The sequence below is a fragment of the Heterocephalus glaber genome, unplaced genomic scaffold (assembly GCF_053883595.1).
Source record: "Heterocephalus glaber isolate CG9 unplaced genomic scaffold, H.glaber_assembly_v1.0 deba00001610, whole genome shotgun sequence".
Classification (NCBI taxonomy): domain Eukaryota; kingdom Metazoa; phylum Chordata; class Mammalia; order Rodentia; family Bathyergidae; genus Heterocephalus; species Heterocephalus glaber.
The window spans coordinates 17,480,423-17,498,958 of record NW_028258381.1 but is presented as its reverse complement, the minus strand read 5'-3'; the positions used below and the strand labels follow the sequence as shown (position 1 = coordinate 17,498,958).

The following is an 18,536-nucleotide window of genomic DNA, read 5'->3' as shown; positions in this document are numbered from 1 at the left end:
AGGAGAGAAAGTGAAACAGTAGTTAGGTACGGGTCCTGTTTACAGCTAGATTATTTTCAGGAGTGTGGAGCTGAACTTCACACATTGGAGCTGATGATCTCATACCCTTCTGAACTGTCATTTGTCCCCAAAGGCCTCAGTACACGTGGTCCCAGAAATATACATTTGCCAGGGCCTCCAGTCTGTGAGGACTGGTCTTTGGGTTCATTTCACACCCCTATCTTCTCCCTTTGTATTAGTCATATTCTTGCTGAGACACAACACCAAATTCCCACAATATAAAGGAGGAGATGTTTAATTTGGTTCATGGTTTCCGGGGATTCAGTCCATGGTAAGTAGAAACATCATAGTGGAAGGAAGAATGTAGTAGACCAAAGGCGCTTAGTTCCTGGCAGTTGGGAAGCATAGCAAGGAACAGAACCAGAGAGGAAGGGGATCAGAGACTAAATATAGTCCCCAAGGTTACACCTTCATGACACACCCAGAAGTGTGCTTTCTTAATCCTTTGGACAATTCTTCATCTGTCAAGTTGATGTATTGTGGTTACCGGTCACAGCCTTTATCTTGAGCCATTTCCTTGTCTGTAGATATTAAGCCTAACATGAGTGGTCTTCTTGTGAGGAAGAGAGTCTGAGTGTTTCGAGTCTTTTAGCTTGATGAGCCTGGCTCGCTGCCCCCTTCTCTGCAGCCCTTTGAACACCTTCTACAATCCCCTTACCTCAACAGTGCTTCCACCCCTCAAGGCAGGGAGTGATGAAGCTAGGTAGGGTTAGGAAATGACAGCAGGGGACAGGCCACAAAGCAAAGTAAGAAAGGCAGGATGAACTGTGGGCAGGTTGATTCATAGTAAGCACTCACTGCCAGGGTATTTCTCCCAGGAAGTCTCCACAGAGCCCAGCCAGAGAGGAGTGGAAGGTGAAGGCAGTCTCATCTGGAACCCCACCTCTATGAGAGACAGCAGGGTGTGTGCTACAAGTTGGGCATTTAGTACATTCAGTAGGTATCTTAGTTTGGTCTCCCCCAGAAATACACTCTGAAACAAAGGTTTAAGTGCAAGTAGTTTATTTGGGAAGTGAAGAGAATGCCAACTGGGACTTGAGAGGTAAGACTGGGATGGGAAGGTGACCCCAAAAAGTTGGTTATTGTGGTCACAGGAGCTTAATTCTTCTGGAAGATCCTGGAGGTGTATAGCCCCCCCCCTCAAAAAAAACCAAACAGGCCTGCTCCAGGGTGAGGGAGCTGGAAATATTTATGGACCTTCAGCATCAGATGCACTAGCTTGAGAATGTTCTGGAAATTACCTCACAGAAAGTTCTCCTTCAGGAGGGCTGCAGTCGGGCTGAGAATCTTCATTTTGACAAGCTGCGGGCGAGTGTGGGGACCACACTTTGAGACCCTCTGGGTTAAACCACCAAGCCCCAAGGCTGTTCTGAAAGCACCATTTCAGCAGTTCACGTGTCAGGTCCAAGATGATCAGTGAGTTTGGAAAGGGGAGAGTCAGTCTGAAGTAGGAAAGAACAAATAAAGATGGTAGAAAGGAGAGAAGAAAATCATAATTTTAAATATAAAAACTGCAGCTTCAGGACACAAAACTAGTTTAAAAAAATTGTTTTTGGTGGGCCATTTCTTTTCCTTGCAAATGGTCCATCTTCTGCTCTTCTTTCTCATTTGCAAAATGAGTTTTTCCCCATCAAAGGGTGATGGCTACCACCCCTTCTTGAATGTGTATTTCCTAAGTAAATCCTTCCCCTGCCTCTTAGTGACTAGTCCTGAAAAGTCTTTTTCTGAGATGGGAGTCAGAGATCTTTTCCTACAGGTAGTGTGGGCTTAGGTTCTTCACCTCCACTTCTGGAACCTCCTGGGACCCTGTTTGTCCTCTTTTCTAGCCTCCACACACCCAAGGGCCAGGAGTTGGCCATCTGAATGCCATTCCAGGCTCTAATCTCAGTATTTTCTCCAGACCAGAAATGCCTTTTCTTTAACTGGAAGAAGGATTTATTATTCTTTATTTTATTCAGATGTTCTTTGTATCTAGTATTATCGAGTTTTGTAAATGTTCCATATCTACTTGAAAAGACCCCCCCACACACTGTAATCATGGAATTGAATTTCTGCCAGATATCAATTTTGTGTATTTAGGGAGAGTAAGAGTTTATTTTCTTAAGTCTTTTAGATAATGATGTTTTAAAATCTCCCCCTACAATTCTGTGTTTTTAATAATGTTTGATTTCGGCATCTTGTTGTCAGTTTCCTTGGTAGCTATAGATTTGTATCTTCATGTCTTCATTATTAGTGGTGCTTGTTACTATTATGTAATGTTCTCTTTATCTTAAAAGCATACTTTTCTTTTTGGCCTGCATTTTGTTCTTCCAACATTAGTATTGTTTTCCTTGCTTACCTTCTGTTCAAGTTTGATTAAAGCTTTATTTTTCTAGCCCAGCAATTTGGTTTTCAGATCTTAAAAGTAATGTACACTCTTTGGAGGAAAATTTGAATGTATCAAAAAGCAAATATAATTGGAAAAAAATAAATACTGAGCAGACTAACCAGAGGCAACTGCTCATTCATTCATGCCCTCACACTCCTTTTAAATGCGCATTTTACATAGCTAAGATCCTATAATATAAACAGTAGAGGTTCTGCTTTTTTTTTCTCTTGCAGTAGGAAGCATAATCATTTCCCTTTTTATTTTTTTTTATTTTTTTCCCCATTAACTTTATTGGTACATTTTAGGTATACAATACAGTTACATTCATCATTGGGATCTTGTACCATTACATGAGTCTCTTGGTTCTTATTTTTTTCCACTTCCCTTGCCCTCCCTTCACCCCCTCCACCCTTCCCTATTTGCAAAGACCTTGTTTCCATTTTTTTCCTCTTCTCATATTTTTTCCTTTCCCTTTTTCCCCTTCCCCTACCCCTCCCAATTCCCCTGCTCTTTTAGACCTTTCCTTCCTGTTACACAATATCAGTTATACATTTTTTAAATTACCATATTAAGATCTAGGAGACATTACCACAGATTTTACAGAATTGAAAAGGATATAGAAAGCATATTACAAAAATCTTTTTTGAAATAAATTTGACACCTTCTAAGAAGTAATTTAGAAGACAAATTAATGAAACTAACTCTGGAGGAAATATAAAATTTGAATAGCACCTATTAAAGAAAATATATTCCTAGCTTGAAAACCTATCTATATGACAACAGCAGGCTCATAAATATTTTAACTGATAAATTATATCAAACAACGCAGAAAAAAGAAGGAACACTTCTCCCCTCATTTTAAGAAATCAACATTGTGCTAATCCTAGAACTGGATAAAGATAATAGAAGAAAAAGTATGAACATTAGATAGGAATTTCTTTAACAAAACAAACTATTAGAAGTCAGATCTGGCAGGATGTAAAAAGTGGTTTTGTTATAGGGATGGCAGTGTTGGTTCAGCATTGGAAGATCCATCCCCAAAACTCATCATTTTAACAGAGGAAAGGAGAAAGCCATATGATCCTGTCACTAGTTGGAGAAATAGTATTGGACTAAATTCTATAGCTGTTCATGGTAAAAGCTATCAGGAGACTAGAAGTAAAACAGAACCTTCTCAACAGATCAAAGACATGTACTCCATACTTCCAACAAAAACTCCTTCTATGAATGGAGATGATACAATGCTTTCTCCCTAAAGTGGGGAACAAGGGCATATATGCCTACTCTTCATCTGTCCATTAGACTTTGAAACATAGGTCTAAACCAAAATAGTCTGGCAATAAAATGACACAACTAGGATAGGATTGGCACTGCAGAAGCAAAATCTTTATATGTAGATGAAATGATCATCTACAGAGAAGATACTTAGAAATCTCTAGGAGCCCCTAGAACTTGTATTTGAATTTAGCAGGATTAGAAAACACAAGGTATATATAAAAATTCAGGTCTGTGTATACTTGCTATAAATGAAGAACTGGATATTGAAATTTTAAAGTTATGTAGGAGTACAAAGGACCCAGAAAAGTCAAAAACAAAAACAAAAACTGTGTTGGAAGATGTTTAGCACCTAATTTTAAGACTTCTTCTAAAGCTACAGTAATCAAGGCAGTGTTGGTGTAAGGAAAGACATATAGACCATTTGAATAAAACAGAGAATCTAGAAATAGAACCACACATATGTGGTCCACTGAGTTTTGAAAGATTATTTATCATTAGCATTTTATAGAATATAAACTCGATTCAAGAGCCGAGGAAGAGATAGTGTTTTCAGCAAACGGCACTAGAACACCTGGTATCCGTATATAAAAAATTAACCTCAACCCTTTTTTTCTATACATGAAAATAACTTGAAGGGATCTATGAACCTAAATAAGAAAGCCTAAAAGTATAAAACTTTAAGAAGAAATTATAAGGGAAAATATTTATGAATTCAAGGTAGGCAAGAACTACCTAGGATACAAAAACTATGATGTATAAAAGAAAAAAAATTGATGAGATTCCATCAAAATTTAGAACTTTAAAAGACATCATTAAAATGAAAAGTAGTCCTTAAACAGACCATATTTACAATGCATATAACCTATGAGCAGAATATATGAAGAATTCTTAGAGCTCATTAATAGACAACCCAATTAAAATGTAGACATAAGAAGACGACACATAGCCAGTATAGCACAAGGAATGGTGTGCAATTCTAGAATCAAAAAAATACTAATCAGTACAATAATAAGATTGAATTATACACTCATTAGGAAGATGAAGTCAGAAGTTTTAAAAGCGTTGTCATGACTTTTTCTTTTTGTTGGATTCTCCCCCTTTGCGTTTAATTTCTCACAACCAATGGATTCATTCTGCTGGGTTTCCTGGGGTTGTGATCCTCATTGTCTTTTCCTAGGGTATTGTCTAATTGTTTGGAGTGCCGGTTTGGTATTCATGAAGTTCCTGAGGTGCTCTTTATCATGAAAGCATCTTATTTCTCCATCAGTTTTGAAAGATGGTTTTGCAGGGTACATCAATCTGGGTTGGAGCCTGTTTTCCTTTAGGGCTTGAAATATGTCACTCCAAGCTTTTCTTGCCTTGACGGTTTGTATTGAGAAGTCTGCTGTGATTCTGATGGGCTTTCCTTTGTATGTGATTTGTTTCTTTTCTCTCACTGCTTGCAGAATTTTATTCTTCTGTTGGATTTCTGGAATCCTAACTATTATATGCCTATGTGTAGATTTATTTTTGATTAAGGTTAGCTGGAGTCCTATATGCCTCACTTATCTGTATGTCAAGTTCTTTTCCCCTCCTTGGGAAGTTTTCTGCCATCACTTCTGTGAAGAGTTTTTTTATGTCACCTGCACTCTCTCCTCTTTCTTCATTGACTCCAATCAGTCTTATGTTATTCTTCTTTGCACCGTCTAGCAGCTGCTGGATTGATTTCTATGTTCTCTTACAATTTTAAAGCAATTTTTCTTTTCCTCCTCACTAATTGCAATCTTATCTTCTATATCTGAAATTCTATCCTCACATTGGTTCATTCTGCTGCGCAGACTTTCGATGGAGTTTTTAATCTCTTGGAAATCTATTTGCATCTGTTTTATGGATTCCATTTGTTTCCTATGTTGGGATTCCATCATGTTCCTCAGATCCTCTATTTTTTTATCTAGATTTATTAATCATGTCTTGCACCATGAGCAAAATCTTTGCTGTTATCTGAGTAATTATTTGTGATTTCATTTTTCCCAGATCCTCTTTTGTTGCCAGTTCAGAGAGTCCAGGTGGTTGAGTATCAGAGTGTTGCATCTCTTTTCCCTTTGGGGTTGCTGTAGGTGATCTGGAAGTCTGTTTTTGAGGCTTGTTTATGTGTCTTCTCATTTCCACGGGGCGGGGGGGGGGTTGCTTCTGGCACCCACGCAGCTCACCTTCTGTGCCCTAGGAGCTTGGGATGGCAGCAGGGGAGCTTTCTTCCGGGTGCTGTGACCGGCTGAGCTTCACTGCCCTAGGAGCCTGGGATGGAGGCGGGGAGCTTCCTTCCGGGTGCTGGGACCAGCTCACCTTCTTGGCCCTAGGAGCCTGGGATGGCAGCGGGGGAGCTTCCTTCTGGGTGCTGGGACCGGCTGAGCTTCACATGAATCTGCAGGGAGGTTTTTTAGTCTCTTCCACCACGTGAGGATTTCCCTTTTTATTAAAATGCACTACAAACATCATCTTAAGTAGGTCTTAGTGGTCCATACTTGGACTATAGAAGTGTGATTGAAAAATACCATGTATGTTTAAATTTTTTAAAATTTATTATAATAAAAGACAAATAGGGGTCCGAGTGGGGCCAAGTGGTTGCAGGCTGACTGGGACCTGCTTGCTTCGGCTTGCTCCACTAGCTTTCCACCAGCCACTAGGACAGGGTGAGGAGGACTCCCCCACCCAGGGCAGGCCCACCAGCTGAGGGCTTGGCCCCAGACACCTCCAACAACCCCCCCACCCCCCACCCCCCGCCACCCTGGCCTCTGGCCTTTTGGCTGTGCAGCTACTTGGTTACATACTGCAGAGGCACAGGGGGACAAAAGCCATTGTCCTGAGTGCCAGAAGTGAACAACAGAGAGAGTGCCTGTCTCAGGCTCCCTGATGAAAACAAGTCAACTGGAAAAGGGAAGGGAATCTTCAATAAAGGCACACCAGACCACCGTGATTGGTAAGTTGGAGGGATCATCAGCTCCCATCGGAAACTGGACTTTCTTCAGGGGAAAAGCAGCTGAAACCTGCAGTAGAAACTTGCAGAGTGCAACCCTGCAGGAGGACAGGGAACTCAACTTGGGACTTGCAATCAGAAATCTGCCTGGATTTCATGTGTCTGGGACTAGCCTACTGAGACTCATTGATTTATAACTGCACACTGCTGCCCACATTGTTTGTTGTGACAGCAGAGACACACTTTGAAGGAGGCCCTTTATTTTTTAAAGGTGATAAATTAATAACTACCACAAATTGACATCCTTTAAGAGGTATTTGATGGTATGGTGTTGCTGATTGTATGACTTGGGCTAAGGTGTCGTGATTGATCTAAAAAGTTTTCCTTCCTGGTATAATGAAAATGAGATAGCCTCAGAGTCATTAGAGACTCAAAACCTAAAGACCAGCTATATCTGGAAGACATCTCTGAGAAGCAGTCATTCCATAAGGGTTTTAAATAGATCAACAAAGATACTTACAATAAACAACTTCATAATATCAACCCAGGAACTAAACCAGGGACAGTACCAAAAACAAAAATGAGAAAGCATTTAAACAAGTCACAAACCCAGACTTCCACCCCACAAAAGGCAATTTCTGGGGGAAATGAGGTGCAAAAGTCTGATAATTAACCACCTGGACGCCCTGATAGCACAGGAAGTAACGAAACAGATGAATGAGGCTCTAGAAAAATTCAAAGCAGAAATAATCTCCCAGATAACTACAGAGATGGTGAGCAGAGTGAAAGACATGGTTAGAGGCTCTAGAACAGAAACTGATAAAAAAAAATAGATGAGCTCAGAAACATGCTGGAAGCCAGGAATGTCCAGCATAAGAAAGAAATGGAAACCATGATCACCCAACATAAGAAAGAAATGGAATCCATGAAACAGATTCAAACAGATATTCAGGAGATTAAAAACTCCATTGAAAGCATGCAGAGCAGATTAAGAGAATCTGAAGATAGAATATCAGATATAGAAGACAGGATTGTGGTGGAGGACCATGAAAACAGAGATTTCTTAAAAATAGTAAGGGACCATGAGAAATCAATTCAACAGCTGCTACATGATGCAAAGAAGAATAACACAAGACTGATAGGAGTCCAGAAAAAAACAGGAGAAAGTACAATTGACATTAAAAAACTGTTCACAGAAGTAATAGTAGAAAACTTCCCAGACAGAGGTGGAGAATTGGACATACAGATAAGCGAGGCATATAGAACTCACCCAGCTGTGCTCAAAAAAAATCTGCACCTAGACATATAATAGTCAAGATCTCAGAAACCCAACAGAAGAACAAAATCCTACAGGCAGTTAGAGAAAAGAAACAAATCACCTGTAAAGGAAACCCCATCAGAATCATGGCAGACTTCTCAACACAAACCCTCAAATCAAGGAGAGCCTGGAGTAAAGTGTTTCAAGCCCTAAAAGAAAATAACTTCCAACCTAGACTGTTGTATCCTGCAAAATTATCTTTCAAAATCCAAGGGGGAAATTAGATAGTTCCATGGCAGAGAACACCTGAGAAATTTCATGAACACCAAACCAGCACTCCAAACAATTCTAAGCAATATCCTAGAAAAAGGCAATGAAGGTCACAACTCCATGAAGCTCAACAGAGGGAAGCCACCAGACAAGGTAAGAAACTAAAGGGAAAGGGAGAAAAAGAAATAAGAGCCAACAACAGTAAACCATCATGACAAGGATGAGTCAATATCTCTCAATTATAACTATCAATGTTAATGGCCTAAATTCACCAATCAAAAGAAGTAGACTGACAGAATTGATTAAGAAGCAAAATCCAGCAATATGCTGTATACAAGAAACACACCTAACTCAAAAAGAAATTCATTGGCTGAAAGTAAAAGGATAGAAAATGGCTCTCCATGCAACAGGAACCCAGAAAACAGCAGGGGTAGCAGTCTTATTTGCAGAAAAAGTACATTTCAAACCAAAATTAATTAAGAGAGACAAAGATGGTCACTACATCCTTGTGAAGGCAACAATCCAAGAGGAAGAGATGACAATCCTAAATATATATGCACCAAATACGAATGCCCCCAACTATACAAAACAAATATTAATGGACATGAAAAACCAAATAAGCACTAATACAGTTGTAGTGGGGGACCTCAACACCCCACTATCACAAATAGACAGATCATCTAGACAAAAAATTAAGAACAAAATTCTAGAACTGAACCAAGCTATTGAACAAATGAACTTAATAGATATTTACAGAGTGTTCCACCCCACAAAATCAGAATACACATTCTTTTCAGCTGCACATGGGTCATTCTCCAAAATAGACCACATGTTAGCTCACAGGACATGTCTAAGTCAATGTAAAAGAACTGAAATTACCCCCTGTATATTATCAGACCATAATGCAATAAAATTGGAGATCAATAACATGAGAAACTGCAAAACTCCCACAAACACCTGGAAATTGAATAACACCCTCCTGAACAACCAATGGGTAACAGAGGAAATTAAAGAAGAAATTAGGCAGTTTCTACAAGTAAATGGTGATGCCAGTACAACATTTAGGAATCTATGGGACACAATGAAAGCAGTTCTACGTGGGAAATTCATAGCAGTGAATGCCCATATTAGGGAAACAGAGAGAACTCAGATAAATAACCTAATGCAGAACCTCAAACTCCTAGAAAAAGAAGAGAATAACAAACCCAAAGCCCGCACAAGAGAGGAATTATAAAGATCCGAGCAGAAATTAATGCAATGGAGACTAAGAGAACAATACAAAAAATCAATGAATCAAAGAGTTGGTTTTTTGAAAGAATAAATAAAATCAATAAACCTTTAGCCAACCTTATCAAAAAAAGGAAAGAAAAGGCTTCAATCCATGCAATTAAGAGTGAAAAAGGGGAAGTCACAAAAGAACCAGCATAAATCCAGAGGATCATCAATACCTACTTCAAGAGCCTGTACTCTAATAAAATGGAAAGCACAGAAGAAATGGACAGATTCCTAGATATATATGAATTGCCAAAGTTAAATGAAGAAGATATAGAAATTCTAAACACCCCAGTTACAATGAATGAAATTGAAAATGTAATAAAAAATTTACCAACAAAGAAAAGTTCAGGTCCTGGTGGCTTCACTGCTGAATTCTACAAGGCATTTAAAGAACCAATGGCATAACTCTTTAAACTCATCAAGGAAATTGAAAGGGAAGCAAGGCTTCCAAACTCATTCCTGTAAGGAAGTGTTACTTTCATTCCAAAACCAGGGAAAGACCCAACCCAAAAAGAGAACTCAGGCCAAACTCTCTAATGAACATAGATGCAGAAATCCTCAACAAGATACTGGCAAACAGAATACAGAGGGTCATCAAGAAGATCATACACCCTGACCAAGTCGGATTTATTCCAGGGACGCAAGGATGGTTCAACATATGTAAATGAATAAATGTAATACACTATATTAACAGAGTCGAGGACAAAATCCATATGCTCATCTCAATAGATGCAGAAAAGGCATTCGACAAAATCCAACACCCATTCATGATAAAAATCCTTCAGGAAATTGGAATAGAAGGTCTTTATCTCAACCTGATTAAGGCTATCTATGAAAAACCAACAGCCAACATCATACTAAATGGTCAGAAACTGAAAACTTTCACACTAAAATCAGGAACAAGACAGGGATGCCCACTATCAACACTCCGGTTCAATATAGTTCTGGAAACATTAGCCACAGCAATTAGAAAAGAGAAAGAAATAAAAGGACTACAGATAGGAAAGGAAGAAGTTAAACTGTCATTATTTGCTGATGATATGATACTTTACATAGAAGACCCAAAAAACTCAACCAAAAGACTTCTAGACTTAATTGACAGATTCAGTAGAGTAGCTGGATATAAGGTCAACACTCAAAAAACAATACCCTTCTTATACACAAATAGCAGAGTCATTGAGAGAGAAATTAGGGAGACAATTCTTTTTACAATAGCATCCAAAAAAATGAAATATCCAGGAATCAACCTCACAAAGGAAGCAAAAGACCTCTACACTGAAAACTACAGCTCCCTGAAAAAGGAGATTGAGGAGGATATAAGAAAATGGAAAGACATCCCTTGTTCCTGGGTAGGAAGAATCAATATAGGGAAAATGGCCATACTTCCAAAACTGCTATATAGACTTAATGCAATGCCAATTGAAATTCCAACAATATACTTCATAGAGCTAGAGAAAACAATCCAAAAATTCATTTGGAACCAGAAGAGACCTAGAATGGCAAAAGCAATTCTGGGCAACAGGGACATGGCTGGGGGTATCACATTACCCAACTTGAAGCTATACTACAAAGCTACTGTGATAAAAACAGCATGGTACTGGCAAAGAAACAGACCCGAGGATCAGTGGAATAGATTAGAAGATGCAGAAACAACTTCAGACATACTCAGCCACCTTATCTTTGACAAAGGAGCCAACCACCCTCATTGGAGGAAGGATAGCCTGTTTAATAAATGGTGTTGGAAAAACTGGATTTCAACCTGTCAGAGATCAAAACTAGACCCATATCTATCACCATGCACTAAACTAAGATCTAAGTGGTTTAAAGACCTAAATATTAAGTCAGAAACACTAAACTTGCTGGAAGATAAGTTAGGTAGAACTCTTGAAGATATTGGCATAGGAAAAGACTTTATGAACAAAACCTCAGTAGCACGGGAACTAGCAGAAAGAATCAACAACTGGGATTTCATCTTATTGAAAAGCTTCTGCACTGCAAGAGAAACCATCAACAAGCTAAGAGACAACCTACAATGTGGGAAAAAAATTTTAGCAGCTGTAACTCAGACAAAGGGCTACTATCTAGAATATATAAAGAATTGAAAAAAATCAGACCCCACTAATTCAAAGACCCAATTCAAAAATGGGCATCTGAAATGAACAGACATTTCTCAGACAAAGAAGTAAAAGCAGCAAATAAACATATAAAAAATGTTCAATTTAACTGGTCATTCCAGAGATGCAGATGAAAACAACACTGAGATTCCACCTCACCCCAGAAAGAATGGCTGCTTTCAAGAAATCAACCAATAACAAATGCTGGCAGGGATGTGGTTTAGAGTAAGGAACCCTTCTCCATTGTTGGTGGGAGTGTAGACTGGTGCAACCACTGTGGAAATCAGTGTGGAGATACCTCAAAGAACTAGGATTAGAGGTCCCATTTGACCCAGCTATTCCCCTGCTGGGTATTTTCCCAAAAGAATTAAAAGAATCATACCACAGAGATATATGTGCACCCATGTTTATAGCGGCACAGTCTGTAATAGCTAAAGCTTGGAAACAGCCCAAGTGCCCATCAACTGGAAACTGGATAAAGAAGATGTGGGGTTTTTTTAATAAAATGGAGGGCTACTCAGTCATAAAGCATGAGAAACTAGAGTCATTTATAGCTAAATGGATGCATATCGAGGCCATAGTTTTAAGTGAAATAAATAAAACACACATGTGTAAATAATGAATAGTTTCTCTAGTGTGAGAAACTGAGAGTGTAAATAAGGACTAAAAGGATCAATAACTAATAATTGATACTTTGTAACAGGAAAAGGTCCAAAGGGGTAGAGGTGGTGGGAGGAAATGGGGAAAGGAAAGAATGGAAAGGAAAATTTATGAGAAAAAAAATGGAAACGAAGTATATAAATAGGGAAGGGTGGAGGGGGTGAAGGGCGCCCAGGTAATAGGGAAAAAATAAGAACCAAGATACATCATGTACGGATACAAACACTCAAAGATAAATGTAAACGTATTGTTTACCTAAAATGTACCAATAAGAGAATTTAAGTAAAAAAAAAAAGACAAATAGGCATGAATCCCCCTGAAAATCCTCCCATTGCTTCACACATAGCTTATCCCATCTCTCTTGCCACTTTCTGAAGCAGTTTATGGTTTTCGTTTATAGCAGTTTCTGTCAAATAAAAACATGACACTGTGTCCTCATCCACCTTATTCACCAGACCTAGACCTGGCGCCGTTTGACTTCTGGCTCTTCCCCAAAGTCACAATGACCATGAAAGGGAAACATTTTGAATCAGTTCAGGACATTGAGGCAGCCACGACAGCACAGCTGAAAAAGACTTCCAGCTCAGTGTTTGCTTACCTGCTCTGATTGTATCTGGGCTTTTTCTTTTTTCCAGATTTTAATTTTCATTAGTCCATGTTTGCAGTACGTAAGGAAGGCGTTCTTTGTGTGTTGTTGGTACAGGTACATGTCACATTTTAATTCTGTTTATGCCCCTTCCCTCTCCCCATATCTCTTGATCTCCTTCCCATTTGCGGAAGATCCACCTGCCCATTTCCTATTATCTCTCTTTTATTTTGCTCTTTAATTATTTATGGTTTGAGTTTCTCATATAAGAGAAAGCATGTGGTATTTAAGCATGTGCACCTGCTTTGTTTCACTTAGCATTATGGCCTCAAGGTGCATCCATTTTCCTACAAATGACTCAAATTCATCCTTCTTTATAGCAGCTTAGTACTCCGGTGTGTGTAAACACCACATTTTCTTTATCCATTCATCTGTTGATGGATAGATCGGCTGCTTTTATGATTTTATTAGGAGTTGTGCTGCTGTAAACACGGATGTGCAGGGATCGCTGTAAAATGATGTCTTTAATTCTTCCAGGATGATTCCCAGAGCATGCATCTGGACTTTTGTTCACATCTGATGTTGGCTGCTGCCTGTCTTGAGTGTTTCTCTTCCCAGTATCTCCTTTAACCTTCTGGGGCTACTCCTCCTCTCTCTTGGCTGTCTGCTTAATTTGGGGTCCCCAAGACTCCCAGCCTTAGGACCCATGCTGGGTCTCCTTCTCGGCGTATGTCTTGATGATTCCCAAAACCCCCTTCCCAGTGCAGAACAACCCAGCCTCCCTGGGCTTTGAACTCGGATGTCCTCTGTCTCACAGACTGTTACCCAGGCTCCCTCGGACACCGTAGCTCTGCTGGTCCCGTGGCGAACCTGTCCTTCTCCCTCTTTTCTCCATTACCTGTCACAGCGAAGAGTGCCACCCTCTGCTCAGGTATCAGCGCGTCAAGGACACGGAAGTCTTTCTTTCGCTTCCTCCTCCCTCTCCTGCCAGCATCCACTCGGAGAATCCTGCTTCTCTGGGTTCTCATACACTGGGTTTCTAGTAAGGTCCTCACCATCTTTTCTCTTGCCTTCCTCTTTGTTTGTGGGGCTGGTAGGGAAATTCAGGTGCAGAGAGTTTCATTGGCCATAATTCTTGATGGACCACATCATTATTCCATGCATGGGCATCCTTTATTTTTCCCCTTATTTTTAATTGAGATCTAATTCTCATATTGTAAACACTCTGTTATAAAATGTGCAATTCAGTGGCTTTTCATCTATTCACAATGTTTGGTATCTACCACCAGTAGCTGCAGAACATTCCAACATTTCTAATAGTTTTATTCCCAAGAGAAACACTATACCTGTTAGTAGTCTCTCAATTCCCCCATTTCCTGTCCATCTCTGTGAATTTGCTTATTCTGGACATCCGATAAATAAATGAAATCTACAGCATGTGGCCTTTTGTGCCTGGCCACTTTTATGTACACTGTTTTCTAGATTTACCCGTAGTGTGACATCTATCTATACTTCGTGCTTTTTCCGTGACTGAGTAATATTCTACTGTATGGATATAGTACACTTCATTCTTCCATTTGTCAGTTGATGAATACTTGAGCCATTTCTACTCTTTGGCTATTAGAAATAATAGTGCTTTGAGCATTCATATATATAACCTTATGTGTAGGAAAGTTTTCAATTTCTTGAGTATATTTTAGGAGTGGTCTTACTGATTTTTATGATAATTCTGTGGTTCAGTCTCTGAGAAATGTATCCAGGCTCTTTTTCACAGAAGCTACATTATTTTATACTCCCACCAATAATGTAGGGGGATTTCCATTTCTCAACAGCCTAATGAAACATTATTTTCCTTGTTTTTAAAAAAATACGGCCACCTCAGTTGATATGTGGTGGTCACCTGTGCTTTCGATTTGCATTTCCCTAATGACTAATAGCTTGAATACCTTCCCATGTGCTTATTTGCCATTAGTCGGTCTTCTTTGGAGAAATGTCTTTTGAAGTATTTTGCGAATGTAAAGTATAGGCTATCTTTTTATTGTTGACTTGTAATTGTTCTTTAAATTCTGGAGACTCACCCTTATCAAATATACTTAACATAATTTTTACACATATTCTTTCTCACCGTGTGGATTTTTCCATGTTCTTCATAGTGTCCTTTGGTACAGAAAAGTTTAATTCTATTTAAATCAGTTTGTCTGCTTTGTTGTGGGCGGGGTACTTGAGCTGTTGGTGTCATAGGTAAGTTTCTTAAACTGCCGAATCCAAGGTCACAGAGATTTATATCTCCCTTTTCTACTAAGAGTGCTGTAATGTTTGCACTTCCACATGGGTCTTTATCCCTGGCTAGTTAATGTTTGTATGTGGTGTGCTGGAGGGGGTTCAGATTCATTTCTTACCTATAGGAACTTGCTGTTGTCCACCACCACTTTTTACTAGTATATGTTTATGAGATATAGTGAATACGTTCATCATGGGGAATTGGCACTTACACATATAAGATCTTAATCCTCTTTACTTCCCCTTCCTCTTTCCTCCTTCCTGTCTGCTTCCATCCCCAGATCTTCCTCCATCTCCTCCATCTATCCTCTGTTTCCCATCGTCTTTTATTTTGATCTTTAAATTGTTTATACTTTGGGTTTCTCATGTGAGAGAAACCATGTGATAACCTTCTGTGTCTGCTCCATTTCACTTAGCACTGTGATCTCATCCATTTTCCTACAGATGACTCGAATGTATCCTTCTTTATGGCTGACTAGTACTCCATTATGTATAAATACCTCATTGTCCTTGTCCATTCATCTGTTCATGGACACATGGAGTGCCTCCAAGATTTAGCTATTATGAATTGTGCTGCTGTAAACATGGTACACACGTGTCACTAAAATGTGATGATTTTAACTGTTTAGGGAAGATACCTAGAAGAGAACATTGAGTCAAATGAAATAAAGAATGTTCTTGCCCCCATTAAATGGTAATGGTATCCTTGTCAAAAACCCAGCTGACTGTAATTGGGAGGGTTTATTTCTGGATTCTTAATTCTGTTTCATTGATCTTTGTGTTTTGGTAACTGTGATATGTTTTAAAGTTGGGAAGTTTGAGCCCTCCAACTTTGTTCTTTTTAAAAATTATTTGTCTGTCCTGGGTCCTTGCATTTCCTTATGCATTCTAGGACCGGTTTAGATATATCTGTAGGAAAAGAAAGTTAGAATTTTTCTCAGGGACGTCAGCAAATGTGTAGATCAATTTGGGGAGTATTACCGTCCTAATTTGAAAATTCCATGGACTCAGACATCTTTCTATTTATTTAGGTCTTCTTTATTCTCTTCCAACAGTGTTTTGTAGTTTCCAGGACACAAGTCTTAATATTCTTCAGTGAAATTTATTTCTAAATATTTTGCTTTTTTTGATGCTGTGATAAATGCAACTGTTCTCCTGATTTCACTTTTGGCTTATTCTTTACTAGTGTGCAGAATATTAAAATACACTGCATAGTGTATATTGATCTTATCTCTTTCATCTTTGCCAAGCTTATTAGCTCTAATTGTTTTCACCCCCTCTTGGTGGATGGTGGAATATAAATATGTATATGTAAATTTTCTGTATATTGCCATTTTCAAGTAGAGACAATTTTACTCTTTACTTTCTAATTGGGATGACTTTTATTTCTTGTTCTTGTTGAATTTCCCTGGCTCTTCCAGCTATTTTTAAGGTGTACTTACTAAGAAACACCTGTTATCGCACCAGGTCAAGAACACTGAGGAGCACTTCTGGGGAGGAGCCAGCCCAGGAATCACGGTCTCCCAGCAGTGGAAACATCTGGCAGGTTGTTGTTTGGGCTGGGACCAGGTTCTGAGACAAAGTATGGGCAGATGGAAAGGCTGCTCTGTGAGTTCTGCCTGTGAGTCACCAAGGCCTATACCTACCCTCGGGAGCAGGTCAAAGCAGAACACATCTGTGAGACCAAGTTACTGTCCTCAGCTGATCCAGGCCGCAGGCGAGGGAGAGAGTGTGGATCGTAGGGAAGAGTCAGAGCCAGACTCGTCGAGGCAATGTGTCCTCGGTTTGAAGGAGCTGAGTGTTCAGGGGAAACAGGAGACGTGACAACCTCTGTGTGTAGCTCAGGTCAGCCGGCCCACGTGGCCATACGCTGCTGTCGTCTTGGACCTTGTCTCACCTGGGCAGCCTCTGTCCCCTCTGTGGTGCATCTCATGCCTTTCCCTGCTTCTTTTGCTGAAACACAACTAGAAGCTCCCTAAGAAAGACTTCAAGGCAGAGAACATCGTTGGTGTCCACCCATGGCTAAAGAAAACTTTAGCCTGACCTGTGTGCAGAATGGTCTGCTTGCATTAGATGCCCCTTCTTTCCGAGTTTTGATGATTTTACTCCATTATTTTCCATCTATCTTTGTAGTTATAGAAAACCAAGGCATTCTGATTTCTGATCTTTTGCATGTCTTATTCCTTTCTTGGAGATGGTGGAATCTTCTTTTTCTCCCTAGAGTTTTGGATTTTATAGGAATGAGCCATGGTGTGCAGTGGTTTTTATTCAATAGAGGGGACATTCCATGGCCTCAGTCTGGAATCTAATTTCTGTCAGGTTTTGGAAATTTTCTTGCAATTTTAAATTTTGACTTCATCCCCATTTTCCCCTGTGCTCTCTCCGTCAGCATCTCCCACTATTCTAGCACCACACCTCCCAGACTGCCCTAAAATTCTCTTTTCTGTGCTATCTATCTTTTCTTAAACCATTTTGCTCTTCTTTCCATTTTATCTTTCTTCCTTTCTGTTCAGTTTTAAAATTTTCTGCCCTCATGGTTTTACTTCTAAGTGATCATTTTTATTCTCTGAAAGTTCCTTTTATATATAACATAAATTACCGTGTAGGCATTGTTCCATGAAGAGCACATGAAAGTGCCTGTTTCTATGTATCCTCACCAGCACTGAACCATACTAATCCTTGTCCTCATTTCTGAACTGAAGAGTAAAAAGTGACCTATCTTTGTTTTTCCAGTGCTAGGGACCTTGCTCATGCTAAGCAAGTGCTCTGCCACTGAGCTACGCCTCCAGCCCAGCTTAACAATTTAAAATTTGCACTTGTTTGAGTACCAGTTGTGATAAATGCTCTTTCAGAGGCTTAACTGTATATTTCTGAAGTATTTGCATATTGATGACCCCTTATTTGTTTTTCCATTGGAATATATATTTTTGTCTTGTTGTTTTATAAGAATTTTTTCTGTCTAGTCTTTTTAATTCAATTTGCAGGTATTTCTCACAACTTGTATAAAATTTGTACTTTAATGTATTAGTTTATAATAATTTTGACAAGCATAAATTTTTATATGATCAAATCAATCAGTCTTTTCCTTTTGATAAAAGCTTTTCTTGTGGCCATGGGGCTAGAAATTGAACCCAGGACTTTGAATATGCTAGACAAGTGCTTCATACTGAGCTACATCCCCAGCTCTTCTTTTGGATAACATCTTAATTAATTCATCTTACCTAAATGATATATTCATGTACATTTCAATTAATTCTTCTTTCAAATATCAATTCCAGATGAATTAAATACTTTCTCATGAAATATGAGTTTTAATATAGAGACACTGTTCCAAAGTATGACTATCTCAGATTTATTTAATAATGAGTTCTTTAGCCATTGATTTGAAATTCGCTTTGTTTATATGCTGAAATATTTTAAATCTGGAAATATTG

General features: G+C 39.1%; 1 protein-coding gene across 1 annotated transcript in view; it reads left to right on the top strand.

Annotated features, from left to right (window-relative positions):
- Positions 1-18,536, top strand: part of Galnt17 (polypeptide N-acetylgalactosaminyltransferase 17) — a 488,817-nt gene that overhangs the window by 230,015 nt on the left and 240,266 nt on the right. The window lies entirely within an intron of this gene.